Below are 14438 nucleotides of genomic sequence, written 5' to 3' on the forward strand. Positions count from 1 at the left end.
CACAGAGAAAAGGTGCTCAGGAAGGCTTAGTGGAGTGAAAGACAGATGGATAGACGAGTGGGTGCATTCATGCATGCATGTATGCATGCGTGCATGGATAAATGGGCACATGGATGGATCCATGCATGCACCAGTGGATAGATGGCTGGATAACAAAAGCAGGATTGTATCTTCTCAGTCCTTGGGCCAGGTCTGCATCATTCCCATTTTCTGAGTTCACGCCATCCTCCATAATTGAGCTTTTGACCTATACTCGGTCTCAGCAGCACCCTAAGGGTTAGCTTCAACTTGACCCTACTAACTAGATTTCTCTATTGCTGTGATAAAGGCCGTGACCAAAAGCAACTTGGGGAGGAAAGGGTTCATTTCATTGTATGCTTTTGACTGAGGGTACTCAGGGAAGGTACTCAAGACAGGAGCCTGAAGGCAAGAACTGAAAAAGAAATTATGAAAAATGGTGCTTCCTGGCTTGCACCCCATCATTTGTTTACTTTTCTTTCTTTCTTTCTTTCTTTCTGTTTTTTTATTTTTTAGTTCACTCCAAGCCCAGGAGGCAGCACTCCTCACAGTGGTCTGGGACTTCCTACATCTATTAATTCATTATCGATCAAGAAAATAAATCACAGATTTGTCTACTGGACACTCTGATGAAGGTGATTCCTCAATTCATGTTCCCTGTTCCTAAATGACTCTGTGTCAAGTTGGAAAAAAAACAAAAAACAAAAACAAAACTTAGCTAACCAGCACATTAAAGGGTCTAAAAGAATTCCAGGGCAGTCTGTCCTAATAACAAAAGCTCCACATTTTCTGAACACTTTTTTTTTTTTCTCTGATAGCCCATACTCAAACATTTCACTTCTGCCAGGCAATGGCATCTCCTAGACATAAGCATTAACTGCTCTATTAGACAATCACCCCTGTAGCCAGTGCCTTGTTCTTAACCTCAGCCAAGTCCAGGTGTGTCTGGAGCCCTGGATTCATGGATAGTTTGCATTGCTGAGTAAATGAATTACTTAAAATTCCAAGGGGAAGTAAAATCGATAAGACAGGCAGACTGACTAAGAATAGATTAATTGAGGGAATTGGATCACACAGCTGTGAAGGTTGAGAAGCCTCTGGCCATTTGTTAAGCTAAAGAATGAGAAAAATGACTAGGCTGACTCAGTTTAAATTCTGAAACCTCAGAACCTAGGAAGCCAATGATGTAATCCTCAGTCCAAGGCCAAAGGCTAATAATCCAGATGTGGTAGCACTGTGCACATCCTGGGGCATGGAAGCCATAGAACATGACATCTCATGTAAAACATTCAGAAAAGAATAAAGTCTAAAGCTGGGCATGGCAGTGCATGCCTGTAATCCCAGCACTCTGGGAGGCAGAGGCAGTAAGAGTTCCAGGCCAGCCTGGTCTATAAAGCAAGTCCAGGACAGCGAAGGCTACACAGAGAAACCCTGTCTCGAAAAGGCATCAAAACCAGCCACCCAACCAACAAAACAAACAAAAAGAATGCGGTATGAGATCCAGAAGGGTTCCATTAGCAGCCTCGCCTGCCTGTATGCAGGCTACCCACAGGCTGTGAGAATGGATTTTTAATTTTTTTTTCTTAATAAGCCTTGCTGGTTCAAATGGAAATCTATTTCAGAACCACCCTACCAGACATATCCAGAAACAATGCTTTGCTTACATCCTGGGCACTCCTGGGCCTAGTGGGTTCATTCATAACACGCTCTCGCATTCTGCTGACTCAGCTGGTTGCTGAATGTGTTCCCTGGACCACTTCTTTTCCAAGGTAGCTCTGTCTGGTGGGCTGCCTCTCTGTCAATGCCTGGAGCCACAACAGCCCTTCTTGGTAGCTCATTCTACTTCCAGCTCTCCACATACCTGAGAAGTTGATCTTATGGATACTATCTTGGTTTTTGTTTGTTTGGTTTTCGTTTTTTATACGAAACCTGTTGATTTTTATTACTTAAAAAAAAAAGTTGCATATTAATTTTGCTTTCTGACTCTGTGCTTGTGCCTCCGACACTTTCACAACAATTTTCTGTTCCTAAATAAGGAAAGCCCACTTGATCCTGTCATGGACACACTTGGCACACGTGGAACCACTGTAGGTCCTGCTGACACTCTTCTTTGTCTTAGACAAAGAACATTAAGGACATTAGGTCTCACAGCATGAACCCCTCAAAGCTGGCCAGGGCACACACTGAATTCTCATTTAGGTGCTTTCCCTTCTTTAAATGCTTTAAACTTTCTTGGTATAAAAAGAAACAATCCAATGAAGCCAAACAAAAAACAAAAAACCTGGGCCCTGGAGGCCCTCCAGAGACTGATACCCCAGCCAAGGACCATGGACGGAGAGGACCTAAAACCCCGACTCAGATGTAGCCCATAGACTCAGTCTCCAAGTGGGTTTTCTAGTAAGGGGAGCAGGGGCTGTCTCTGACATGAACTCAGTGGCTGGCTCTCTGATCACCTCCTCCTGGGGGCGTGAGTGCATCCTTGTCAGGCCACAAAGGAAGACAATACAGCCAGTCCTGATGAGACCTGGTAGGCGGCTAGTGTCAGGTAGAAATGGAGGAGGACCTCCCCTATCCGTGGACTAGGGGAGGGGCATAGGAGGGAAAAAGGGAGGGACAGATTGGGAAGAACATGAGGGAGGGGGCCATAGCTGGGATACAAAGTGAATAAATTGTAATAAATAATAAATAAAAAAAAAACAAAGAAAAAAAAAAGAAACAATCCTGTTGCCAGGGGTTCAAAAGAGCCTAGTTGTGCTACAGGCCGTACTGTAGGAGAGCCTATGATGGCATGTCAAATGCTGAACCATGTTGAGTGCCTTTAAGCAGTGTCCCCTGAAGAGCCACAACTATTCTTGTTACTTATGCAACAGCCAGCCTTCCCTTCTATGGGGAGTAGCTTTGGTCTCAGACAGCTTTGAAGGACAGTGTCCCAGAAAGACACAACCCTTGCAATTAGCCAAGTAATTGTCAATAGACCGCAGCAAGTAAATCTACAATAAGGCAGCTAATGTCTATGAAAACCAGAGCAGAAGAGCAGAGTTCGTCTGTTGATCAGCAGGGTCTGGTCATCCCTGGTCAGTCATTCCGTGGAGCACAAGTCTGGAAGTGTTATTCTTTGTGAGCTCTCTCTTGCAGCCACAGTCTAAAAGTGTGTGATGGACTCAGAAAGGGAAGTGATGAAAGCCAAAGGTTGATGGACCATTACATAAGCAGGAGTAACTGCCTTCTACTGGTCCAAGGGATTTCACCCCTGGAATGGTGCAGTGTATAACAACCAGAGACAGGCCTCCGTATCATAGTACACACTGTCTACCATAGCATTGCCACCCCCAACTCTGATAGTATCCCACGTACCACCATTAGACATGGGGTTATAGAAAGCTGCAGTTATCAGTATACAGAAGGCACAAGGCCTAACCCTATAGATATATGAAGAATGGAGTGGCTTTTGGGACTGAGAAATGATCCTGGGGCCAGCATGATGGCCTTAACTGATACTGGATATACCCTACAGTACTCATAAGCCTTTGATTTTAACGGCATTTATTTTGTTAAGAATGTTTCTGAGGACGTTACAGGTGTAGCTCTTTGGTACACAAAGGTCCTGGATATGATTCCTAACACCACACAACAAAATAGTTTCTGGAGAATTGAATTAAGAAACCCCTTGCACACATGGAATGTTCAAATTCAGTATGTATGACTTAGGTAATCAGGTATCCCTGACAATAACCAGTATCTTCATTTCACAAGCAAAACATGTATAGCTCAAAGATTTTAAGGAAATTGCTAAAGTGATCAAGAGAGGCAGGCTCTGGAGACACTGACTGAGCTGTCTGACGCAATGCCTCCACCATACTGTAATTCCTGTGGGTGCTCAAGGGCCTGAAAACTAGATGCGCTATACACAAAAGTGTATCTGATATAAGAGGACATCATCCGACAATAAAGAAAGGAGTGGTGACCCATGCAGCAAAACAGATGAACATCGGAGACGCTGTGTTCAATAAGTCTCGCAAAAGAATGCATTTTGCCCAATTTTGTTTATATGAAATGTCTACAATACACAAAGCTATAGAGTCAGAGACATCGGCAACAACCAAGGGCTGAATCAAGAAGTGGAAATGAATAACAATCAGCATGGGGTTTCTGTCTAGGGTAATAAGAAAGTTCTGGGAATGAATAGTGGTGATAATTTCATAACATTGTAGATGTATATTTCATGTTACCAAATTGTAAGCTTAACCGCTACAATACTGTATGCCACATGTATTTCATCACAAAATCTACAAAAATAAGTACTGCAGTTTGTGCTTGTCTTACTAGATGTCCATTAAGGGTCACTCCATCTGAGGAGATGGGGTTGTTCCAGGCATTCACTGTGTCTCCTCTATCCTTATTCCATCCAGCCTTACTCAAAATCTTCCTCTAAGGTTGGAATAACTCAATCCCAATCAGAAGACAGTGGTAAAAGGTGTCGAATTCAGAAACCCCAAGAACCTCCCCACATACAAACAAATGGCAGCGGGGTATGAAGCTCAGTGGTAGAACGCTTGGCTGGCTGGCAAGCCCTGGGCCCTGTGTCTGATTCCAAGTACCACACAAAATGAATAAATAATAGCTAATATATACACAGAGACATGTGGTTTGCATGCAACTCATTTGAATTAGTGAAAACATATTTGTGTCCATGTGCATGAGTGCATTTGTGTGTGCTTGTGTGTGTGCACAAGTGTGTCCCTTTTCCTCTCTCCTCTCAAGTGCTTTGAGAGGTGAGAGGACACTAGGGAGAGTGCTGCCTACACTCTTTCTGTAATGAACTTCTTTCTAGCTGATGTTTTCTCTATTCCTTTCTAGCCTCTTACTCCAGAGCACATTATATCTAACCTCACCATTATCTACTGTGCTGACATTCAGAATCTTGTGCTAGAAGTTAAATCAGCCTACGTTGCTCTGTGACTCCCAGTCTTGAGAGAGCAACCCTTGAAGCCATGAAGATCCCTCTAGTGCAACAGTTGCCAAGTAGGATGCAAGATAACTCATTTGGTTTTGAAGACACCAAAACATCTATATGTCTTTCTCCAAAATCAATACACACATTGCTTTTAACCAGCTTCGAACAGAAATCTCTTGTAGTCATTGAGTATGTCTCCTAAGGAAATACAAATAGTATCTGTTCAACCTAGTGCACACTGAAAGACAATCCGGAAACTCTTACTGTTGGTGGTTACAAAGAAAGGCTGTGGTCAAACATGGAAATGAGAAGAAAGATAAAAGATATGAATTTCAAGGTTCTATCTGGTTCACATTTTTATGCACACTTCCAATAAAGAGTGAGCATTCTCTTATAGAAGAAATAAAGTGCTGTAACTCATAACACATCCAAGTAGCTACTGAGAGCCACTTTAACAATGTCAGGACACACGGCACACAGGACAATGAGTTCTGTTGGCCTTGCAGCCTACAATGGGAGAGTATGGGAATAAGGTAGAAATTATAAAATTGCTCATCTGACAATTTTGTGACTCCCTTGATTTTTATGCATATCAACCCCCCCCCGTTCCTAATTTTGATGTGAAAGCAATCCCAGATCTGTGACTGTAGATGCACATAAACCAAGGAAGTCTCTCTTACCTAAGGAAGAGAGACACACACCTTAATGGGAGGCGTTGCTATGATTCATGGAATAATGCTAAGTATTATACCTGTAGTTGTTGGGCCTCTGGGCACTGGTAATTGCTGACAATAACTGAGTGATGTGCGTGACCCCAGCTTGAACCTTGACCTCTCATGTGAGTGAGAGTGTGAGTGAGGATAAGTGGGGCAGGAGATGCCTTCCTCCCTCCACCTGAACACTCACCTTCTTCACAATATGACATGGAGGCCCATCATCCAGTGAAAAGGGATACAATTTTCTTATTGTACCAAGTATTTCATGCCTAGCTGTGGGATTAAATTTATTCATTTCTGAAGTGTCACCCATGTGTATAAATCATTCAAGTTTATGTGTTTTCGTTGCTGTGGCAACTGTGTGGTTAATTGAATTCCAAAGTGTCTTTCCTGATTTCAAAGCCATGATAAAGAGCTGGAGTACTTAAAGGTAGGAGTCGGAACATAGGCAGGAGAGGCGGGAGGAGGAAATTAACACACCACATTTTTTTCAACTGGCTTCCATGATCTCAGAGCAATCCTGTCACTGTGACAAGCCAACCAACAGCTGAGGAGCCAGGCAGCAACTGCGAAATTTGCTCTCAGATGATCAGCTAAAGAATGGTTGTGTGGCCTTTTATGCAGAAATCTCTGTACCGCCTGTCCTGAAGCTTTACTGTCTCCCTTTCCCATCCTTCCGGGTTGACTCCATCTGCCTAGCAGGTTCTGTATCTTTTTACACTAAGGTGTTAGTAGCAGTTAGGAGACATTTGCCTTATAAAAAAATATTGGATGGATGAACAGATGGATAGGTGTGTGGATAGATAGGATGGATGGACAGATGAATGGATGGATGGATGAATAGATGGATGAGCAGGCAGGCAAAGATCAATAGTGATATAGTAAATAAATCTGGAATGTGTTAGGCTATCCAATGTTAGGTACTATTCTAGTCATAACATCACAAACTCAAATCAACTTTGGCTGATAGGTGTCATTGTTCTCTTTTTCTAGGTCAAGAAATTACAGATTAGCTTTAGGGGACTTGTCTACCAAGCCTCCTGTTAAGGGGCAGGTACAAGAATATTCCCAAGTCTGTAAAGCAATATAGCTTATACACATCCCACACTTAAAATTGTGTCCTACAATATTTCCAAGTCAGAGTCCAGTGGTGATTAGAGGAATGGATTGAGGAGTGGATGGACGGATAGATAAATACACTCATATATATACATATATATATATACATATACATATACATATGTATACATATATATGTATATATATATATATATGAAGTTTATTCAGTGGATATGGAGAGAGAGAGAGAGAAGGGAGAGCAGGGGGAGCAGGACATGATGGGGGAAAGAAAAAGAGAGAGAGGGAAAGAGAGAGAAGGGGGAAGATAGAGGGGGCTCCCCGATAGAGAGGAAGGACCAAGAGAGGCCATGAGAGAAAGGACCAAGAGAGCAAGAGCGATAAATACATTCTTGTTACTGATTGTTTCAGCATTATTTCTGAATGCTTTGCAATGCTTGAGGCAAAAATGTCACTGCTTCTTAAAATATAGTTTAACCTTTTATCATATAAATTAATTTCTTCCTAAATGTAAGAACTTTTTTCTTTTATTAAATCTTCTAATATTTCTACTCCATTGTTGGTTTCTTTTCTTTGGAGTCATCAGTTCACCTGACATAAATTATCTTTGATCACTATCGAGTGTCTACTTACATACATACACAATGGTTCCTTGTATATACAATGGTTTCCTTGAGAAACTTCTGCATAAGTAATTTAATTTTTAACTATGCTTCATATGTTTCTTATGGTTATTAATTTATTAGTCCTGAAGGGACACTGCTCTGCTCTTTATGTCCTGACCTCCTTGAGGTAATTTTTTTCTCCTTCAGCCTGCTGCTTACCATCTTATTAAAAAGTTCATTGTATTAAATTCTATTATTTCTCTGTTCTATGAATTCATTCACATTTTTTATTAATTTTATTTTTTATATTAATCACAGGTTATTTACTTTGTATCCCAGCCATAGCCCCTCACTCATTCCCTCCCAATCCCACCTTCCCTCTCTCCCTCATCTCCTCCCTGCCCCTTTCCAAGTCCACTGCTAGGGGAGGTTCTCCTCTCCTTCCATCTGACCCTAGCTTATCAGGTATCTTCAGGACTGGCTGCCATGTTATCCTCTGTAGCCTAGCAATGCTATTCCTCCCTTGGGGAAGAGGGGGAGGTAAAGGAGCCAGTCACTGAGTTCATGTCAGAAATAGTTCCTGTTCCCCTTACTAGGAAAACCCACTTGGATACTGAAATATGGGAGAGGACAGGAGCTCCACAAAGACAAAATATATCAGGGCACGGGGTCCTCTATGAAACTGTTTCTCAAACCAAGGACCATGAATGGATATAAGCTAGAACCCCTGCTCAGATGTAGCCCATGGAATTCATTCACATTTAAGGAAATATCTCTGTCTCCTCGAGTTGGTTCTCTAGATATGACTTGACAATTGTATTTTTCCTTTTATTTATTTATATACCCAGCATTTATCCATTTCTCTTTTATTTAATAACCTACATTATATAAATGAACTGTATTATAATAGTATATATTGTATTTATCATATATTACTTATTATTATTGATGGAAGGCTCACAGTTGCATTAATGGACTTACAATAAGAGCAATAGATATCCACATTATCAAGCTTTCTCTGTCCAACTTTGTGATATCCTGTATCACTCTGGAACTCTTCAGAAAGTTTCCAACATGAAAAAAGATCTTACCAGGTACAGATTCCTGATCCTGAACACCAACCTAAAGAACCATGAGAGGAACAAACCTTTGTTCTTTATTAATTACCTAGTCTTCACCATTTGGTTATAGCAACTTAAAATAAATTAATATACATGTATATATTTACATTTACATTGTTTCACTAATTCATTCTTGACATTGACAATTAAATCAAGACCTTCAACATATCCCCATCCGGAGTAAATGACTGCTCTGACATTATTCCCAGCTTAACTGAAACTTTTGTTTCTCAGCAGAAATTTGTTGGTTGAGTTGGCCCATCACTTTTTCTGTACTCTGAGAAAATGAGAAGGTGAAAGAGGACTGCCCACGGGGGACTGGAATTCTGGAGGGTTTGGCTGGGTGCAAATATCCTCTGATGGACTCTTTGGCTGATATCCCAGCCATGAATGAGACATGCCTGAAGTGTGTTTGGATCTGTCCCCAGACAGAAAGGAGCCTTGAGACCAAGGGAAATCTCATGAGCCTTTCTTCCTTTGAGAACCTCAAAAATGAGCTGGGTCTCAACTTTTCTGTGATCTCTTAGGTCACCATCTGCAAACCTTAGTATTTTCTTCAGCTGTCAGTTTTTCTGACATCAATTCAAGGCTTAGAGAGGAATAATAAAACCTACACCAACTCCTCCAGGTTTTACAGTTAATTACCAGCACCCTTTAGAGCTCATAACATAGGGTTATACTCCACACCCCTGTCTGTTTGTTTCTTGCTAGCAAATTGTTTTCATATTCTTTCCCCTTTTAGGGGAGATTTTTGTGCTTGAGCTGAATCTTACAATTCTTATACAGAAAGCATCTCTTGATTTATGACCCCTCTAAGCAGCACGGTGCCCTTGGCTTTCAAATGCCTGTAGTCCTGGGTGTGAAATCCAGCTCCAGCCCTCACAACAGCAGTTCTCAATAGGGGCTAATGCTAGAAGTGTCCAAGCACATTTCTGTCCTCATAACTACAGAGCATTACCTGCACTGGTGTATTAAAGCCAAGAATTGTCTTGCATCTTATACCGTCACATCACATGATAGTGCCAGATCACATGCTCACAGGACAACTTCCACAATGTTGTAGGAGACGATTAATATTTACTATTGGTTTATCTTCTAGTAAAGCTTGCTGTTAATCTTAAACAGCTGTATAACCAAATCACCACACAGAAACCGGGTTTTTAGTTAACCTAGAACACAATGCTGGGCAATATTTACTCCCTCCTAAACCTCCAAGCCCTCAGTTTCCTAACATTTAGATTTTCCACATTATACTTGCTTTTTGTGAAATCTTAGGTCTGGTTCATGCTCCACGTCCTCCAAGATCTCTCCTCCAGCTCTGCTCTCCTAGCTCTCCTCGCCCCTTCTCCTCCCACTCCTTTCCTGCTCTCTAGCTCCTCCCCTCTTTCCTGTCCTCTGGCTCCTCCCATTGCACAACATTGTATCTAGTTGCTTTATTGTGTCCTGTTTACACAAGAGTTGAGACAGTATGCTTATAATGAGTATCACAATGCAATATCTGGATTGAGAGTTGGGGGTGGGGAAATCAGCATTTGAATTAACAAGGGTAAGGCATATACATTTTAAAAGAACACTATACCAACACCACAATGAAGAATCATATATTCCACATTATCAACAGTGCAAAGTTTTGGAAATCCTGCCGTACTAGATGCTTCTGGTGATTTAAAACAAACAAAATCCTCACCTTTCCAAATATAACAATTTGTCACAATGAACATCCTAATACCCGTCAAAGACAGATACTACACAATGGAGCATATATATATGTGTGTATGTGTGTGTGTGTGTGTGTGTGTGTGTGTGTGTATGTGTATGTAGGTAGCATGGTAGCATTGCTTAACATTTTCTTCCTTAATGTATATATAAAGTATCTGTCTCTCATATAATCTATATCTATATACTATAATAATATATAACAATATATTTTATACAATAACACTTATTATCAACATTGTTATTACTATGAGTGTATATATAAGCAATTATTTTACCTACTCCGACCATATTGCTATTGAAGACAAAATTAAATTCAGTTTTTGGGCAGCACTTTTGATGATGACTGTGGTTTCAATGGTCTTCCCTTGCTGCTTCTTTTATCACGTTTACCTTGCGTTCTTCTTTTGCTTTGTTTTGCCTGCTTGTTGTTTTCTTTGAATGCATCCTTGAGCCTTTATGCGAACATTCCCTTGCTTTGTTGTTTTGTTTTTCTTAACTGCAAGTGTATATTTTCCTTGCCTCTTTTTATATAAATGTCCCAAATGAGGAGCATCCTCCAAACTTAATACCTGAATGAAAGTGAAAGAGAAGATCAGCTTTTAAGCATCCTTGCTAGAGGACTGGACCTTTGCATCAAAGGCATCCTAGTGACAATTCTGGATTCTGGACTTTATGTTGTGAAATGAAATATTTGCCTTGTCTTACTGGTAGAGAGTAACCACAGTTCAGATATGCTCATTGTTGCCTGTCTGCCATCCTTTCTGTCTAGTAGACTAGACTATAATGCTGATATGCTCCTAACTTAAGACCAGAGAACTTGAAGACATAGGACACTTACCGATGAGATAAAATGACTTGCCACCCGGAGTCAGTCTCACTTTCCAGACTCTTGTGTTTGTTCTCAGTGTTTCATGGCGATACCACAACACAGCACTTAAGGTACTAGATCTTCTATACCTTGCCAATAAAGACAGCACATGGGAAGGAAGTTAGAGCTCTGACTAGGAACTGATGCCAGCATCTAGTGGGGTGAAACATGGAAAAAAAGTTAATGAGACATATACACCTCAGTGATGGCCCTGGACTTCTCTGTTGTGAAAATCTAATGAACCAGCCCATACCTACCTATCCAGGAAACCCCCAAACTGCACAATATATCTGATGGTAACCAAGATGTGTGTTTCTAAGTCTTTGTCTGTTTATAAAAGCAGCAACCCAAACTTTGGGAAGAGTGTAGGGAATCATATGAAAGAAGGGGGAGTTATTAAGACCTGGAGAGGACAGAGCTCCACAAGAAGAGTAACAGAACCAAAATATCTGGGCCTGGGGGGCTTTTCTGAGACTGACACTCCAACCAAGGACCCATTCATGGATATAACCTAGAACCCATGGCAGCTCAGTATCCAAGTGGGTGCCCTAGTAAGGGGAACAGAGACTGTCTCTGATATTAACTCAGTGGCTGGCTCTTTGACACCCCCAAGAGAGGAACAGCCTTACCAGGCCACAGAGGAGGACACTGCAGCCAGTTCTGATGAGACTTCATAAGCTAGAGTCAGATGGAAGGGAAGGAGGACTTCCCCTATCAGTAGACTTAGAGAGTGGTAGGAAGAAGATGAGGGAGGGAGAGTGGGTTTGGGAGAGAATGAGGGAGGGACAACAACTGGGATACAAAGCAAATAAAATGTAACTAATGTGAAAAAAATAAAAATTTAATATAAATAAATAAATAAATAAATAAATAAATAAATAAATAAATAAATAAATAAATGCAGCAAAACAACTTGGAAATGAAGTGTGCTTCAGAGCCGGATGAACCTAGGCTCATTTTTCACCTCTGCCATTTACCAGTTGGGTGCCATTTGGCAAGTTAATTAACCTCACTGAGATTTCAATGTTCTCATTTGTAAAACAGGAGGAATACAGTTCACCTAAGCACCAGCAAATGAACCTAAAATGGTAGCTTCTACTTTTCTGTGTCCTTTCAGTGACTCAGATTCTGGTAGCACAACAAAATTTTACTATTGTAGAGCCCATCCTACTTTTAAAGCTCTTGGGGGGGTGGATCTTTATGAGTGGCTGCCAGTGACTTTTCCCTTGTATGATAGAGACAAATAGCAGTGATCTGGCTGTAGGAAACGGGAAGAGATAGGTAGAATCGGGCCAAGGCTTTTAAGAATATGGAAGCTAAGGTTTTCTTTTGTGTTCTGTTTAATGAATCTCAAAAGAGCTTGGTCTCATGGGGTACGAATCAATAATATAACATCCATACTGTCTTTGTCCTGAGAGCCAGCCTAACTTCATACAGAGAAAACCTCCCAGAAAGTAGCCAATCTCAGACACAGAACGTTACATTCTTATCAGAGGAACAGGGCATCAGCATCACTTTAGAAATGATGATGATGATGTTGATAATGATGATGTTGGTGATGATGATAACAATGATAAAAATGACACACAAGATAAAAAGTGAGCTACGGCCTTCAATGTAAGACCCTGAATGAAACATTTGGGACATATCTTCACATCATCCTATATTCCTAAGAACAGACAATAGATTGACTAATCTCCTTTCCCATGCAAGAAAAACTGAGATATGGAGGAATTAAATGACTTCTCTAAGGTCCACAGTTTGTTAATGGATAATAAAGACATGGACAGAATAAGAGTTATTCTTTTCCTAGTTGGGGAACAAGGCATTGTGAAAAAAAAAATCTCTTTAAAAAAATTCTCACAGAAAATACCAAGTAAAAATAAATTTTACTCTGCAGTCAGACTGACATAGAGGGATTTTTTTCCCTACTCCAACTTGTTTTGTGTCTTCTGAAAAAGGAACTAATGAGGCTGGACCCCACCCTCTCCAAGCATCGACTTTCTGCCTTGGAAAGGTAAAGACACAGAGGTGTAGCTCACATGAAGTGGTTACAGTGACACAAGGAGGGTCTCCTGAGGAGCCTGGCTAACATGCAGAAGTACAAGTGGAATAATAATGTTACTCTTAGAAATCAGGTGAAGGGACCTAAATGAAATGGAATGCTTAGGAACTCAGGTTGGAATGGGTCCTCATCAGCTCTGCCACACCTGAACTGCTGGGGCCAGACCAAACATGGCTGACTGAGAGTGAGTCTTCAGTCTGAGCAGTGACAGAAGGTGCTAGAAACAGACACTAGAGTGAAGGAAAGTAGTCTTATTTCTCTAGAGAAAATGTGAAATTATACGAGCGATAACAACTCGTGAAAAACACTGCCATTTCTTTCACAATATTTTTCTGAAAGTATTGTCTGAATGGTGGATTACATCTATATGATAAGAAAAAACACCACCATGTCTTTTCCAGAGTCAATTGGCCAACCCTTGACATCTCTTGATTTAGTATGAAAATATTCCGGGACGTTCCAGAGTAGCTTTCTCATCCCCACTTCTCTGTCATTGAATGAGGGAAAGTTCAACTTAGCAATGGTCTCACCTGAAGGTGGCTGCGTCAGCTCCCTTCTCCCTGTCTGAGTTTAAGCGATGATGAAGGGAGGAAGACTAGTGATTTGGTAAAGACTAAAGGAGGAAGAAAGAGGGAGGCATGGGGTCCATGATCCAGTTGAAACTGCCATGTCTTACCCTAACATCTCCAGTCTAGTTTCCAGTGGTCAAGCAATATTTTATCTTACTCTTTTTGTTGCTGCTGTTGTTGTTTTCAATGTTTGTTGTGTGTATGCATGTGTACACATATGCATGCTTATTTGAGGGCACACATGTGTTTGCCAGTGTATACCAATAAGTGGAAATGCCTAAAGAGGACAGAGACCAACCTCAGGGAAAGCTTCGGGAGCTTTCAACTTCTTTGTTGAGAAAGGTTGTCTCTGGAAGCAGCAGAGTACTATTGGGCTAAGTTCTCTGGCCTGAGCTCTAAAGTGTTGCCTATCCTTACCTCCCCAGCATGGAATATGAGCATGTGCCACTATACATGGCTATTTATGGAGCTTCTTACAGTCAAATCCAGTTATTTTTTACTGGTTAAAGCACAGGAAGTGTCAATCATAAGTCACCATATTTTATAAAACAGGAAAATGTCTGCCATAAGGTATGAGGGGTAATATCAAAGTCCCTTCACAATGCAGATGTCCCGGCCTAAACTTCACCCTCACAGATACGACCAAGGGCTCAGAGCCCAGCTCATCCCCCAGAAGGACAGAATCTCAGATGAACATGCCATCAATAAATACCAGGACAGGTGCCA

At 41.1% G+C, this 14438-nt stretch overlaps 1 pseudogene; it reads right to left on the reverse strand.

Moving 5' to 3' along the window:
- Window positions 1-1964: 1964 nt before the first annotated feature.
- On the reverse strand, window positions 1965-2825 carry LOC129688418 (60S ribosomal protein L34-like; annotated as a pseudogene).
- Window positions 2826-14438: the final 11613 nt, after the last annotated feature.

The sequence above is a fragment of the Psammomys obesus genome, unplaced genomic scaffold (assembly GCF_907164565.1).
Source record: "Psammomys obesus unplaced genomic scaffold, mPsaObe1.curated_primary_1811, whole genome shotgun sequence".
Taxonomy (NCBI): Eukaryota; Metazoa; Chordata; class Mammalia; order Rodentia; family Muridae; genus Psammomys; species Psammomys obesus.